Genomic DNA, 14,131 nt, shown 5'->3' with positions numbered 1-14,131 from the left:
CATCTAGACTTCTCCAGGTGGCTTCTTCCTATCTTTTCTTTATGCTCTGGTCTTCCTCTCTCCTTCTCACTGGCTCGCTCTCCCTTTTTATCCCCTCCTTTCCCAGAACTGAAAGTACTGTTTGAAACTTGGAGAAATGAAACCTAACTCAGGAAAATGAAACTTAACTGGGGAAATGAAACTCCTTTTTTCAGGGTAACCCCCTCCCAACAAAAAAACCCCCAGGCCTCTAGGCCTGACTTTTTTTTCCTCCTTGCCTCTGTAGGCCTCAAACCTTCACAAATGGATATTCTAAAATAAAGAATACTTAGCAAAAGATAGGAACTGCTACAAAACAAAAAATATTATAAGTCAAACCTGTGATAGTTCTGCTGTGTTGCATAGTGCACTACTACTGCTCAGAATGTGGCTTTTCGAAATGTAGCTTGTGCAAAGTGTAGCACAATGGTTGAGACATCAAGGTTTTGAGCAATGTCATTGTCAATGGACATCACACCTGCACCAGGCCCCATAAATCCTCTCTGGCCCTGCAAAATGGACTACGGAGGTACCAAAAGCATTCCTCACCTAGGGTACTGTTTATCCTACGGCCAGCCCTCACCACACTTTAAGAAGGATTCAGATAAATTGGAATGCATTTAGAGAAGGGCAACAAAGATGATTAGGGGACTAGAAATGAAGTCCTACAAGGAAAGATGGAAGGCACTGGTATGTTTAGCCTTGAGAAGACAAGACTGAGGGGGGGATGTGATAGCACTTTTCAAGTACCAAAGGGTTGTCACACAGAAGAGGGCCACAACCTATTCTCTTTCATCCAAGACTATAGGACATGAAGTAACAGGCTTAAGCCACAGGAAAGCAGGTTTTGGTTGAACATCAGAAAAAACTGCCTAATGGTTAGAGCAGTCGGACAATGGAACCAACTGCCTAGGGAGGTGGTGGGCTCTCCATCCCTGGAGGTATTCAAGCAGAGACTGCACAGCAGCCAGGGTTGCTTTAAACTGGCTTCCTGCACTGAGCAGGGGATTGGACTTGATGGTCTAAATGGCCCCTTCCAATTCTAAGAAAATCTAACTAAAGTTCATCCTGCTTAGAGTAGACCTGTTGAAATGGATGGGACTGAAGTTAGACTAACACTGGATACAACCTAGTTTCTGAACAGACATTGCTTTTTCTGTGTTAGAAAATATATTCTGAGTTAAAGCAGAGTGGTTGTCTGTGTATTGTTTGGGTGGAGTCCACTTAAAGGAAACCAGAATCAGATAACTGTTAGCTTTAAATATTTAACAGGGAGGGGCCGTGGCTCAGTGGCAGAGCACCTGCTTTCCATGCAGAAGGTCCCAGGTTCAATCCCTGGCATCTCCAGAGAGAGGGTTGGGAAAATTTCCTCCTGAAACCCTGGAGATCCACTTTGTTGTCCACACTGGTGAGATGGGCCAATGGTCTGACTCAATGTATAGCAGCTTCCTATGTTCCTAGTATATTCTAAATAGAGTAATTTCATAAGTTACGAATACCTTCATGATGTACAGTTGTTTCAGAAGTCAGACCAAGGGCTTCTCTACACGAACAATTTATTGCATGCTCATGATCGGCAACTCACGGAAGTTTGTGGGTTGTATACATGACATCGTCAACCTCCAGGATGTCTCCTGCACTTTTCCCCAGTTATCCGCTTTCAAAAAGATCGGAGATAAGCTGTAATATACCTTAATTGTGCAATATTGGCAGCATGTAATGCCAGCCTAGCACTATAATTCAGCCACCAGATGGTGCTGTTTCATTGAACATATAGAGCATCACAAGGAAAGGAAGTTTTCAATTCCACATCATGTGCTCACTCTGTAAAGGAGCCTGTCCAAATCCTGCAAAGAAAACAGAAGCAGAAAGCCCTGGTAAAGTTGCAGGAGTTTAGCCTGGCGTAGAAATGCTCCAAGTCCTGACCAATCCTGGCTGCTTGCAGACTTCCTTTAATTATGCAGAACCTCTTAGTTGGATTACTACCTGTGCCGATTTGCAAGTGTGCTTGAATTTTCATTGTTAGCCCCCAAGGTGATTTTTCCTCCCTATTAGCCAACACATAGCAGTACACAGAAGGATTCCAGAAGTTTACAAGTCTCAAGGAAATAGGTGGGCTGGCTAAGGAATGGTGACTAAGCTGCTGGCCAAGCCCCTAGTGGGCACCTGTTCAGGGCAAGTGAAATGGGGTCTAGGCAAGTATAGAGGTACATGTGTAGGAGGGCTCCTCAAAAGGAGTAGCAACCCTGATTGGTCAGGAAGCCATGCCCTGATCGGCCTGGGTTCCTGCTCTATGGAATAGCTGTACACGCCCACATCTGTATGCAAATAAGCCTCCTTTCACTTTGACACTGAATGCACAGCTGCCGAGGGCATAGAGACATCAACTTCAGTGTGGCTTTGCTTATGGCCCAATTCCATTCCTCCCCCCACCCCACCCACATTCAGTAAATGTGTGGGCATCTGGGTAGCCCTGGACTAAAGTGTTATACCAGCTTTGAGGTATGCATTTGATTATATGTTGTTTACTCAGAAGTCTCACTGATATCAACATGATTTACTTTCAAGTAATCATGCACAGGATCAGGCTGTTACTGATTTATTATGACATATGGTTTTGCAGCCAGCAGCTTTCTTTATGGGATGGATGAACCAGACTAAGAAGGCATAGAAACTAGGGGTGTGCATCGGTTCTGGATGAAGCATAAGCAGAATTGGCCCACTTCAATCTGGTTCTGTTCCTGAATCAAAACAGGCTTCCCTCTGAAGGCTACAGAACCAAATCTGCTCCAGAAAGAGGCTTCATTAGTGTCTCATGTTTCAAAGACATGGGAGATGTGGGGACCTTTTCTTGGTCCTCTGCAAAAGTATAGCATCTTTACGTTTTGTTTCTCTAAACTGCTGAGCAGGGGAAGGGGGATGGAGGGAGTGCAGCTGAGTGGCTGACAAGTCCTCATTCTAGGACATGTTTTACCTCTGTCTCCAATCACTGCGCTTTGGGGGAGGAATTGAATGTTTGAATACAATTCTCACTGCCTTTCATTTCTCTCAGTTCTACAATGTCGTTGCTTGGGAGTAGGAAGTGAACTGATATGTTTTTCTTGTGTGTTGGGGTGGGATGCCCTGGCTTCAGGTTTTGTCTGGGCTAGGGGAAGGATAGGACTGTGAGATGGCCATTCTTCCAATGCCACCTGGCTTCATTATGAAAAAAGCCTTAAACTGGTTTTAAAGCATGATACCTCCCTAGCCCCTGAACTTATCCTTCTGAAACTTTGCAGGTTTCTTGCCTGAAGACACATCGAGGATGTGTGCTATTTTCATACAAATTGCCAAAACCCCCTCAAAAACAAACAAACCAGTGGAGGGAGAAAAGGGGGGAGCAAATCACTCCTCCCACCAAATGGAGTACTCTCCTTCCACATGAACTGCAACACCTATCCTTCTGAAACTTTGCAGGTTTCTTACTTAGGGATGCCTCTAGGTTGTCTGTCATTTTCAGAACAGTGGTTCACAAGGAACATAAGGGGATGAATGTGTCTTCTTTTGGAGATCCTGAAAATGTCAAGGCTACTACAGCTATCATTCTGAAATTTGGCAGGCTTGATCTCTTCAGAAGGGGCAACTATTCCTGCAGTTTATATCAAAATTGCCAAGAAATAGAAACATAATTTGCAGCTCCCCTGAAAAAATATAAAGGCATGTAGCACAAAATCTCCTGCACCTATTTTTCTGACACTTGGAAGAGGTAACCCCCCCCCAAGGGGTGACTGTGTCTGAAATTATTATCCAATTCTGACTAAGAGGACCCCCCCCCCAGTTATAGATATTAAAACATGCACATGCACACGCATGCACACACACACAAAGCAGATGAAATCTGAATCATTCTGAGCAAAATTAGTCTGTTTTCTGAAGTGCCAAATTGGGGTCCAAGTTCAAGGTGGCTGGGGGCAGAGGGGTCATTGCACACCTCTAATGGAAACGTATGATGGATAGCCACACAATAGCCACATAAAAACACAGCATGCATAGTGGCAGTAGTCTGTAGCCTCAAACAATGTACGAAGGCCAGCCTGATTATTCTCCTCTGCCATCACAAGACTCGATGGTCTTGTAGGCCCCTTCCAACCCTACTATTCTATGACTATTCTATGATCATTTTGCCTCATTCACAAAAAATTTAATGGGTGATCCAGATGACATCACCTTCCACTTGTAGACCTCCCATGTTTTCCCATGTTTTGTTACCATGTTAAAACAGTTAAAGAAAAAAAAAAAAAAAAAGACAGAATAGCTGCACAATGCCTTCTTGATTGTTAGGGCTAGGAGCCCTCCGTCTGAAAGCACCAACAGAAAAAGATAGGCACTAACTTTTCCCCAAATCCGCAAGGATAACAACTCAGGGCCCAATCCAGCCAAAGTTGAGTGCTATTAAGTCATTTACATTAATTTAATGTTAAAGTAAGCACTTCCCTTCAATCCATATAGTATAAAGGAAAATTTCAAATGTCAGCTGAAAAAGAGTTCACAAAAGGGTATAATTCTTAGCAAAGAACATTATGCCTCCTGTTTAAACGTTCATCATAACTCTCCATTCTCTGCAATTATGGTACTAGACAGCATATCCCAAATTACATTCTTCAATTATGGTTTTTCTTCAAATGAAAGGCTTTAGAGGTGGTGACTGAAGGTGGCAACATCTCTGCATGCACTGAAGGATCATATTGTAAATACTAATGTGAATATGTCTCCTTTTGTTGGCTTAGCACTCATTCATGATTGCACTTGCTGCCAGGTCTGGATGTCCAAAACAGAGCATGGTTTTCTGTTGCTGACACCCCCTGCAACAATTTCCTTAGGAAATGAGCTCACTGGGTCACATGCAAGTCCTCCTTTTACAAAATGGTTGTGTTCCCCTTTAGTGCCAGTTACAGTTTTATAAGCTTGTTTCATTTATAAATGCATTTCTTTTGTACTAGTTCTCTATAAATCCTTGTCAACTAATGAGTCCCTTTCAGACTTGACTCCTAAGTGATCTATGCAGTATTATTTCATTAACAGTCTTCAGTTAATAAACATGATAAAGATGAGGAATGGAAACTGATTAAGCCCAATTCTTGACTTCTTTTGTCTTAACCAAATTAACGGGTGATGTTGCTGTGGTTGTAGATAATACAAGACATACAGTGAATGAAAACCACATTTGCTTTCAGGACCAAATTCCAAAATGCTTAAGCTTTCTGGTTCATAAATAAAATATTTATCTAAATAAAATATGTAAGTGCATATAAAGGTGGATGATAGCTGCCTGGTCAGAAGTTTCATATGACTTTATTACTTTGGGGAAAGAAAGAAAATCACAACAGCAAAACAACAACTGAGGCAAGTCTCAAAATGGTGCCCAAATATACGAGGAACTTTCATAAACATGTCAGTTGCCCAACATATTTTACTGGAAAGGAAATCTTCCTCAGGGGCACAAAATCATCTCAAGAAGATATGTTGCCCTGCTAGACTATACCAAAATACTCTTTTTGTGCCTCTGAGGAAGGCCTCCTCTGCAGAGCACTGGGCAATTGACACTGTCAGTTGCACACCTCATACAAACTTCCCATTCCCTCTGCAACTGTAAATCCCTGGTCAAGAGAGACTTTTTGGATCAGCACAGCCACATATATTTTATTCTGCCTGGTACTAATCAATCTCTGGACCCTTTTGCTTTTGCATTGTCCACCTTATTTAGAGAGTATAAATGCCTTTGGCAGAAAGTCCCTTACTGCTCCTTCCAGCTCCTTTACTGCTGAATCAGTTCAGTGGTAGGTATCACATCGTTAATAAAATGATCAGAAACGCAGAGTCTGGCTACACATTACATTTATTACATCAAAAGTAGCTGTGTGTAAGCCAGACTTTAGGCCAGTTCACATGATCAAACAATAAGCCATGGTGGGCTAAATAAGCCATGGCGGGCTGCGAGTCAGAGAATTCCGCCACGGATCTCGGGGAGGCCAAATGCCAGCACATTCGGCCCCCCAAAATCAGTGGCGGAACAGCCTGCCCCCCGCCCCCCCGGGACGAGACTTACCTGGGGCAGATCTTCCGGGTGGCGGCGGCTGCGGCAGTGGCGGTGGCGGTGGCCGGTCTTCTGACCGGCTGCCACCGCCGACATTTCCAGTTAAAAAAAAAAAAAAGACGTGATATGCTACGTAAAGATTTACGTAGCCTATCACGGCTAGGTTTAAAAAAAAAAACGTGATAGGCTACGTAAATGTTTACGTAGCCTATCACGTCTGACTTTTAAAAAAAAAAACCCCGTGCGTACGAAAATGGCGGCAGCCACGGCCGCCGCCATGTGCGTTCCTTATTTTGGCACGTCTTAGTCTACGTCAAGATTTACGTAGACTAAAACGGCGAAAATAAGGGGAACACAAATAGCGTAGCGTCTGTAAATCTTGACGTAGACTAAGACGTGCCAAAATAAGGAACTCAAATTTGCATACGCGTGTTGTTGTTTTTTTAAGTCAGACGTGATAGGCTACATAAACATTTACGTAGCCTATCATGGCTGACTGCAGGGACGCAAACGGCGGTGGCTACGGCCGCCGCCATTTGCATCCCTGCTAGCCAGCGGCCGGATGTCCGGCTGCTGGCGGAGCCGGCCGGCAGCTCCGCAGAATCCCTGTGGAGCGGAGCCGGCCGGCCAGGATTCCGGGGCAGAGGCGTGGAGTGCCTCCCCCGCCGGCGAGGATTCCGGGGGAGGGACGGAACGCCTCCCCCCCACCATCAACATAATCCGCGAACAGGTAAGTGACTTCTGTACATCCCCAGCTGCGACGCATGTGGGCGGTCAGTTTGAATATTCAAGGAGCAACTGCAATGTGTTGTGTCATCTGAACCCAGCTTTCTTCATTTCTGCAGTATAATTTAGGGCAGTGTGGAGTCATTTTGTTGCTGCTGTTATGATAAAATTGGAAGTCAGAAATCCTTGCAGATCTACTGCAAATCTCCCAGAGATCTACCAGTAGAACCAGATCTATCTTCTGGCCACGTCTGGGCTATTTAATGGTTAGGGAAAAGTAGACTATACATTTCAAGGCCAGAGAGGGTATTATGCATTAACAGCAGCAGATGAAGATACTTAAAATTCACCACAAAACATTTGTAAAACAGGGAAATGTATATTTTAAGCCTTCCTCTCCGCTATTTCTTCTGCCCTTCCTCAGACCATTACTTCTCCCCATAGCCTCCTCTCCACAGCTGTTTTTCTGTCAGACTGAGACCAGAAATTAGCATGGCTGGGGTGGGTGGGGGGAATGACTTGGGAGAGTTGCTGTGGAAGAAAAGTGGTGGACAGAGGAAGGATTCAGTACCCTACTCGCACATTTTTTCCCACTTGAAACTTCCAATTGTCCTCTTTACAGGTGTTTGGTGCCAACCTGCAGAAAGACAGGGATTCATGTGTAGTTTAGGGCACAATCCTTTGCATGTTTTTTTCCAGTCTAAACATACATAGGATTGCACCATTATTTACTTATTTCAGACATTTGTAGCCTGCCAGGGCAGCTTGCAAAAAAACAGTAAATAAATACAATACCATAATAAAAATACAATTAAACAATGAAATAAATTTCTCCCTAGAAGCACTCCTTCTCTTTATTGTCACTCCAAAGGGCCGGTCCTACCATTCAGCCAAGTGAGGTGGCTGGCCACCTCAGGTAGCAGATTTTGGGTGTCATGAAAGACAGCAAGTTATTAGTTATTTAATTTTGTTATTATTGTATTTTTACTGCCAGGGATGAGGAGTGGTGCTTGAGGGGTTTTCTGCCTCATGTGCCAAAATAACTTGGCTGGCTTTGGGTACTCTTCATCTTGACTTGGGTGTCTCGGGCACCCTTTGCTGCTCCACCACAGGCAGCAAAATGTATTGGCCCAACCTTGCTACTTCACATATTCCAAGACCGAACCATGGCATTGTGGAACTGTTCTGGGGATGAGTCTGAGTGAGCTCTGCTACCTCATTTAAGTCCAGTTTGCACAGCAATCATTGGCAAGGTACAATGTATAATTGAAGGACAAGTTTTCAAGATGCCATTCACCAAATTTCTCCAGTTAGATTTACAGATGCATCCTCTGCTCTTGCTCCCTCTATGAAAATAGGAACAGGGTACAACTCAGGTGTGGTACAACTTTGACCTGTAAGCTACTGCGGCCTTCTGAACCCTTATTATCATGTTCTGTATACCTCAAAGGAATGAACTGAGGAGAATCTCAGACTTGGCTTTAAGTTTACGTGAAGCCCTGGGCAAGAGACCTGGTCTTCCTGTAATTAGTAATTATTACACATTTACTGGCAAAAGACCTGCAGACTTACATTTGAAACAGTTTCATTAGCAAGTATTGCCAATATACAAGTGTAATTTCATAACAGACACATCAAACACATAAGAGGATGTACTTGTCAGCTCTGGCATCACATAACACCACTACAAAATGTTTGACTGAACACTGTAAAAGGTTTTGTAAGTGCCAGTCAATCCAGTAACTGCTGTAACAGTTTGGAAGCCAAAATATCAATCTAATACATAGATTCTTAAAACGGTTATGCCCCAGTTGCTACAATGTAGTGCTTACTAGTACAATAGTATTTCAGTGTTGAACAGCCACATTTTGTTTCCTAGTGCCTATGTTTAATTAAACCAGCCTGCAAGCATAGCAGAAAAAATGCCTTTTATGTTTTGAAGATGGACCAGAGTGTATTCCACATGGGACCTTGTGTGTGGTCCTTTCATGGTCAGAAAACAAATTTCTCCACATGTCCCCCTATTTTTCCTAGGATTGTCTGCAAGTTGGCCAGGGATATCACACAAATGTGGGGAAAATGTAGATTAACAATGAATGTGTTTGTAGATTCACAGTGAAATGGAATACTGCCCTGTTTTGTGAGTTGTGAATGCTGTACAGTTGCAGCTGTACAGTTGCAGCTGTACAGTTGCAACTGTACATGTAGCAAAGTTATTGTGAGACATCACATCATTTGCTCATGCAGAAACTTGTATCTAGTTCCAGTATGATTGCAGTACGATTCCAAGCTGATACTGGAATCTCCAGTTTTTCAACTAGTAGTGTAAAGATGTGCTTCCCTATGTCAGGTCAGCACAAACTATAAACCAGCAAGCTGAAAGACAACCTGTAAGCCTTGTCGAGTGACCCACCAGGGACTCAATAGGTCAGGGGTCCCCAACCCTTTTTGGTCAGTGGGCATCTTTGGAATTTTGAGAGTGTTGTGGCTAGTAACAAAATGGCTGCCATAGTGGCTGCGGCTAGTCACTAAACACCCATTTTCCAGAAGGCAAACAGGTGAGACTAAATGAAAAGTAACTTGCCCAAGAACCTAAGTACAAGGCAACAGGGACCCACTGAAAAAAGCCCCCTGGAGTTGCTCCTTCTCTCCACCATTGAAACCTGCTTGGTCAGCTGCCTCTCTCCCTGGCCCAGACAATGGTGCTGCTGAAGGAGCAGTAGACGCCACGGCCTACTTGCTCCCTGGCTCTCTGCTTGTTAAGCAAGAAAGTGGTATCAGTGACGAAAAGGGAATGAGAGGCAGAAGCAGCTGATGACAATGGTGGTGAGAAGGTAGATTCACTGACGAGAGGACCTGTTGAGGATGTCTTGCCCATGGTCCCTAGAAAACCTAAAGCGGGCACTGGATCTGAGCCTCCCAAACACAAAACCACTCTTAAGAATCCACAGTTTTCTGCTCCAACACCAGTTTCACAGAAGTCAGCCTGAAATCAAGCTCAGACGCAAGTAACTTGGCCAAGAAGCTGAGTATAAGGCTCTGGAACACCCTGCTGAGAGCAGAGCATGAGCAGAGCATGTGGTGGAAGTCAAGAGGCAACGTAAATATATTCAGAAATGCTTTTCTTTCCACCTCTGGGCAGCCTCTCAAAATTGAGAGTTCTAGTTTGATTTGTGAGATCAAAGCTGGATATATCTGAGGTAGGCACCAGGATGATAGGTGTTTAATAGCAACCCTACTAACCACCCACTTTCCAGTAGACTAAAATTATGTTTGAGGCCACCCTGGTTTTATTGATCTTGAAACCACTCCAGGGCCAGAAAATGTCTGTGTAGTTGGTTGCTTAAAAGCATAGATCTTCTTTCCTGTGTATGTGTGTCTGCGCACGCGCATGCACATGATGTGTATTTTTGAACTGAACGTCATGTTTTCAGACCATCCTCCCAGGGTGGTGCCCCAAGAGATGGGGACATACGCAGTGTGTGTACTCCCGGGTGGTCATCCTGTAATTGAAAGTTTCACTAGCTTCAGTGCTGATGGCCACAAACAGAACAGCCTCCATAATGACAAGAGGCTGTTCCTCTAATCCAAGGTTAATAAATGTTAGATAAAAGATACATAAGCTTCCCGCAAACATTTCCTGGAGCCAATAGATGCTGTGTGCTTTCATCTTCTTTAACTACTATTATTTAGACAGCACAGCAAAATGATTCTGATAAAAAAAGGAAAGATACTTGTCATCTCATTTTGTGTTGGTGTTGCAAAGCATCAAATGCCTTTGAAGATGCTCTTTTCATACAAATGAAGACATTTTATTTACATTTCACACCAAGTAACCAAGTAATTTTTGTCTGTAAGCAGAGTGTTATTCGGTTCTGTTGTCTATTGTATATCTATTCTCTTGGGTTTTATCCTGGGCCCATGGTGGCTCTGGAATTCCTGAAGTGTGAGCAAATAAACCAAACCTTGAGGAATCACTCTGCTTCTGTACAGGAAAAACAATAGGAGCCTTGTAGAAACATCACAGTTATTTTTCTTTCTGTTTAACACATACTAAGTGAAATGTGCTCCTTTTTGTGCAGAGTGTGGCAATAAATTGCTTTAAATGTCCATGTGGTTTATACGAGACATGCTGTAGGCCTCATGATGAATCAGCACATGAACATTGTCATACTTCATTCAGGTGGGACCATTTACTACTAGGGTGTGCAAGAAAAAAAAATTACAACTTTGGTAAAATTACTTCATTCATTTTCGTTATTAAAAGTTGTGTTTGTTTTGTTATTCATTTGTTTGCTTTTTTATCCATTTTCATATCTGATCCAGAACTAGTTCATTATTTTTTGTTATTCTTATTGCTTTCAGTGGAAGATCCAGCCAGTCTCAGCTGCCTGCAAAGTTGGTATTTTCCATTAAAACTTCATGAAGTTTTCAGGCACTCTACTAATCTTTCAAGGCATCAGACCTGCCAAATTTAAGACAGATAGGACAAAGGGTCCCTATTTTAAAGGTACTTTTAAAAGGCACACAGCCTATTTCCATTGTTTTCAATGAGTGACCCAACAGCTTTTCTCTTGCCTGTAACATCTGTGCTTTCCATCCAAAAGGCATGACATTTTCAAGAATTCTACTACCCATCAGAGTATGAGACCTGATGAATTTCAGATAGATAGGGCAAAGGTTCCCTATTTTATAAGTAATTAAAAGACAATCAGACTAACTGCTCGCTTTCTCTTTTCCCTGCTTCCTGTAACCTTCCTGTGACCTGTACAGACTGTTCCAGGCTGTTTCAATTTTTCATTCCAATGGAAAGGAATAGGGAGTGGGGGTGGGAATGAGAAATAAAAGGATTTTTAAAAATTTGGATGGAATTTGTGTCTCAGCTACACTTTGGAACTGTCCCTTGTAGAAACTTTATAGTATGTTTGCTTTTCTTGAGAGGCAAAATATGGATATCTCCTGGAGATATTCTGATGGGTTCCTGAGCAACAATTGACATTTGCCTTGCCTCCCTAAAAGGCAAAATAAAGACTCGACTTTGCATCCAAATGTTCCCTTCCTGTAGCCACTTTGTGGCTTTGTTATGTTGGCTGTGACATCATTTGTGATGTTGAAGCCTTTGTCAAAATGGTTGAAGAGAGCCCACGGCCCTCAGTGTGCCAGTTCGCTACATCAGTTCCATTCATGGCTGTTGTACCAGTAACATACTGGGACCACAGCTACTGAAACCACCTTACTCTCCTATTCTCCCACCATCAGCAGGATTCCAACCCGTTTTTTGGGAGCGTGGCAAACTTCATAGTTCTGTGGCCTGGTATGTCCTCTGTTCATCCCCCACAAGCCTAGAGAGATCTGGTTGCCTTGCTGGCCTGTGTAAGCTCAGATAGAATCACTAAAAGGCACAGAACACTGTTGTTCTGCTCCACCACCTTTTGCTCAGAATCCCCACAGGCTACTTGCCTAGGGTAAGAAAGAAACTCTGTGAGAGGGGGAGTGGAATGGATTAATGTGGAGGAGGGCATGAGGTAATTCACATGGAGCTTTTATCCTGCTATTGAGATGGCTCTGTCACGGAAGTTTGTGGGCTCTTTAGATGACGCTGTTACCCTCCAGGGTGTCTCCCACAATTTCCCCAGCCTATCACATGTTTTCCCCAAACACAATAAATGTGGTATTTTTTCCAGCCCACGGAACAGGAGCACCATGACCTCCCCGTGAAATTCTCCAATAGCGGGAGAAACCGCTGTGTCTGCCTGCTGTGGGCGTTTGTTTTCAGTTGCTGGGGATGCATGCGGTCAGGATGACGAAGTCATTGAGGATGGGAATGGATCTGACAGGCGTGAGGGCAAGACTCGCCCACCAATTCCAATGTAGAAACACCCCATGTCTGACTGAAACACTGAACAGGAGCACTCCACACTACAGTATTTTATTGCAGGTCCCACTTGTGGAATAATATTATATATATATATATATATATATATATATATATATATATATGTACACACACACACACACACACACACACACACACAATATCTCCCATATAATACAGGAGAAAAGAATCTAGTTGCACTCCAGACTAACACTACACGTTAGTCAACTTATGTCCCATTTATTTCAATGGGTCTACTCTCTAAGAAGGACTAAAACTGGATACAATCTATTGTATGGAAAAATGTGACCACGCAGCCTGTGTGCCTTGCTCAGGTGCTGTCAGTGGGCCACTTCAAGGCCCAGCTCTCCCTTTTGATTGCTCTTTATCTTTATACTGGACTTGGACAGGCCAGCCCTCAAACAGAGGATGTCTTCAAAGTAGAAGATAGTCCTCTGGCAGTGCTACAAAGGACTGTAGAAGAGGACACCAAACCACCCTAAGGGGAAGGGATCACCCTCAAAGTGCAGGGAATGGGTGTGTATGCATATTTAGCTACAGGTAACCCCATCTCACCATCCCTTTTTGTTATAGTAACAGTGCACTAGGATTAGCCTGATCACACCACCGGTTGCTTGGACAAGCCTCCGTGAAAACCTTTCTCTTATCCCCACTTTCAAGCTCACACCAAACCTTTATTTTTCTCTTTCAATAGTGTTAGGGTTCCCTATTTGCCTAGGCCCACCCTTCTCACCACCACTGTACTCAGACATCATTGTCTTCCACTTATAATCCTCTCATGTTTTTCCTTTTTCTTACCATAAAAAATCAATTAAGGAAGAAAAGACAGAAGAGCTGCACAATGTCGTAAGACTGGCAGTGCTAGGAAGCCTCCATCTGAAAGCAACCTAAGACTAAAGAAGACTAGATTCAGATCCCCACTTGCTGAAAGACCCTGGGCCAGCCATGATCTCTCAGCCTAACTTACCTTAAAGGGCTGTTGTGGGGATACAAGGGTGAGGGGAACCTCAAGCTTTCTGTAGGAGGAGGATAAAAATGAAACTATTAATTAAACTTGTATTTTGGTTTCAGAGGAAGTAAATTTAGTATGTGGTGACATTACCATCTTACTTCTATTCTCCCTTCCTGAAGTGGAGCAGTATACGAATGCTGTAAATAAGTAAGTAAGTAAGTAAATACAGTGTGTGAAATAGTGCTCAGATGGAGAAAAGAACCCCCTTTTCTGGTCAGGTGGCTTGTGCTATAGCTAATGGAAAACATGTGGGCACAATACCATACAACAGCTTTGGGAAGATGCTCAATAGACATAGCCCCTTTCTCTTGCTTTCGCTATTCAATACCCCTGTCCCCAAATTGACTTATAATCAATTATAAGTCAATTTATACTTAACTCTGCTTCCAGACAGAGGGCTCCTAGT

At 43.3% G+C, this 14,131-nt stretch overlaps 1 non-coding gene across 1 annotated transcript; it reads left to right on the top strand.

The window, feature by feature from the left end:
* Nucleotides 1-1,296: 1,296 nt before the first annotated feature.
* TRNAG-UCC (transfer RNA glycine (anticodon UCC)) lies at nucleotides 1,297-1,365 on the top strand. Its single transcript has one exon. It is a non-coding gene; the product is annotated as a tRNA-Gly (tRNA).
* Nucleotides 1,366-14,131: the final 12,766 nt, after the last annotated feature.

This window comes from Heloderma suspectum, chromosome 2 (genome assembly GCF_057233095.1).
Source record: "Heloderma suspectum isolate Gila_16-S chromosome 2, 16-S_ref, whole genome shotgun sequence".
NCBI classification, from domain to species: domain Eukaryota; kingdom Metazoa; phylum Chordata; class Lepidosauria; order Squamata; family Helodermatidae; genus Heloderma; species Heloderma suspectum.
This window is presented reverse-complemented; position numbering and strand designations above follow the sequence as displayed.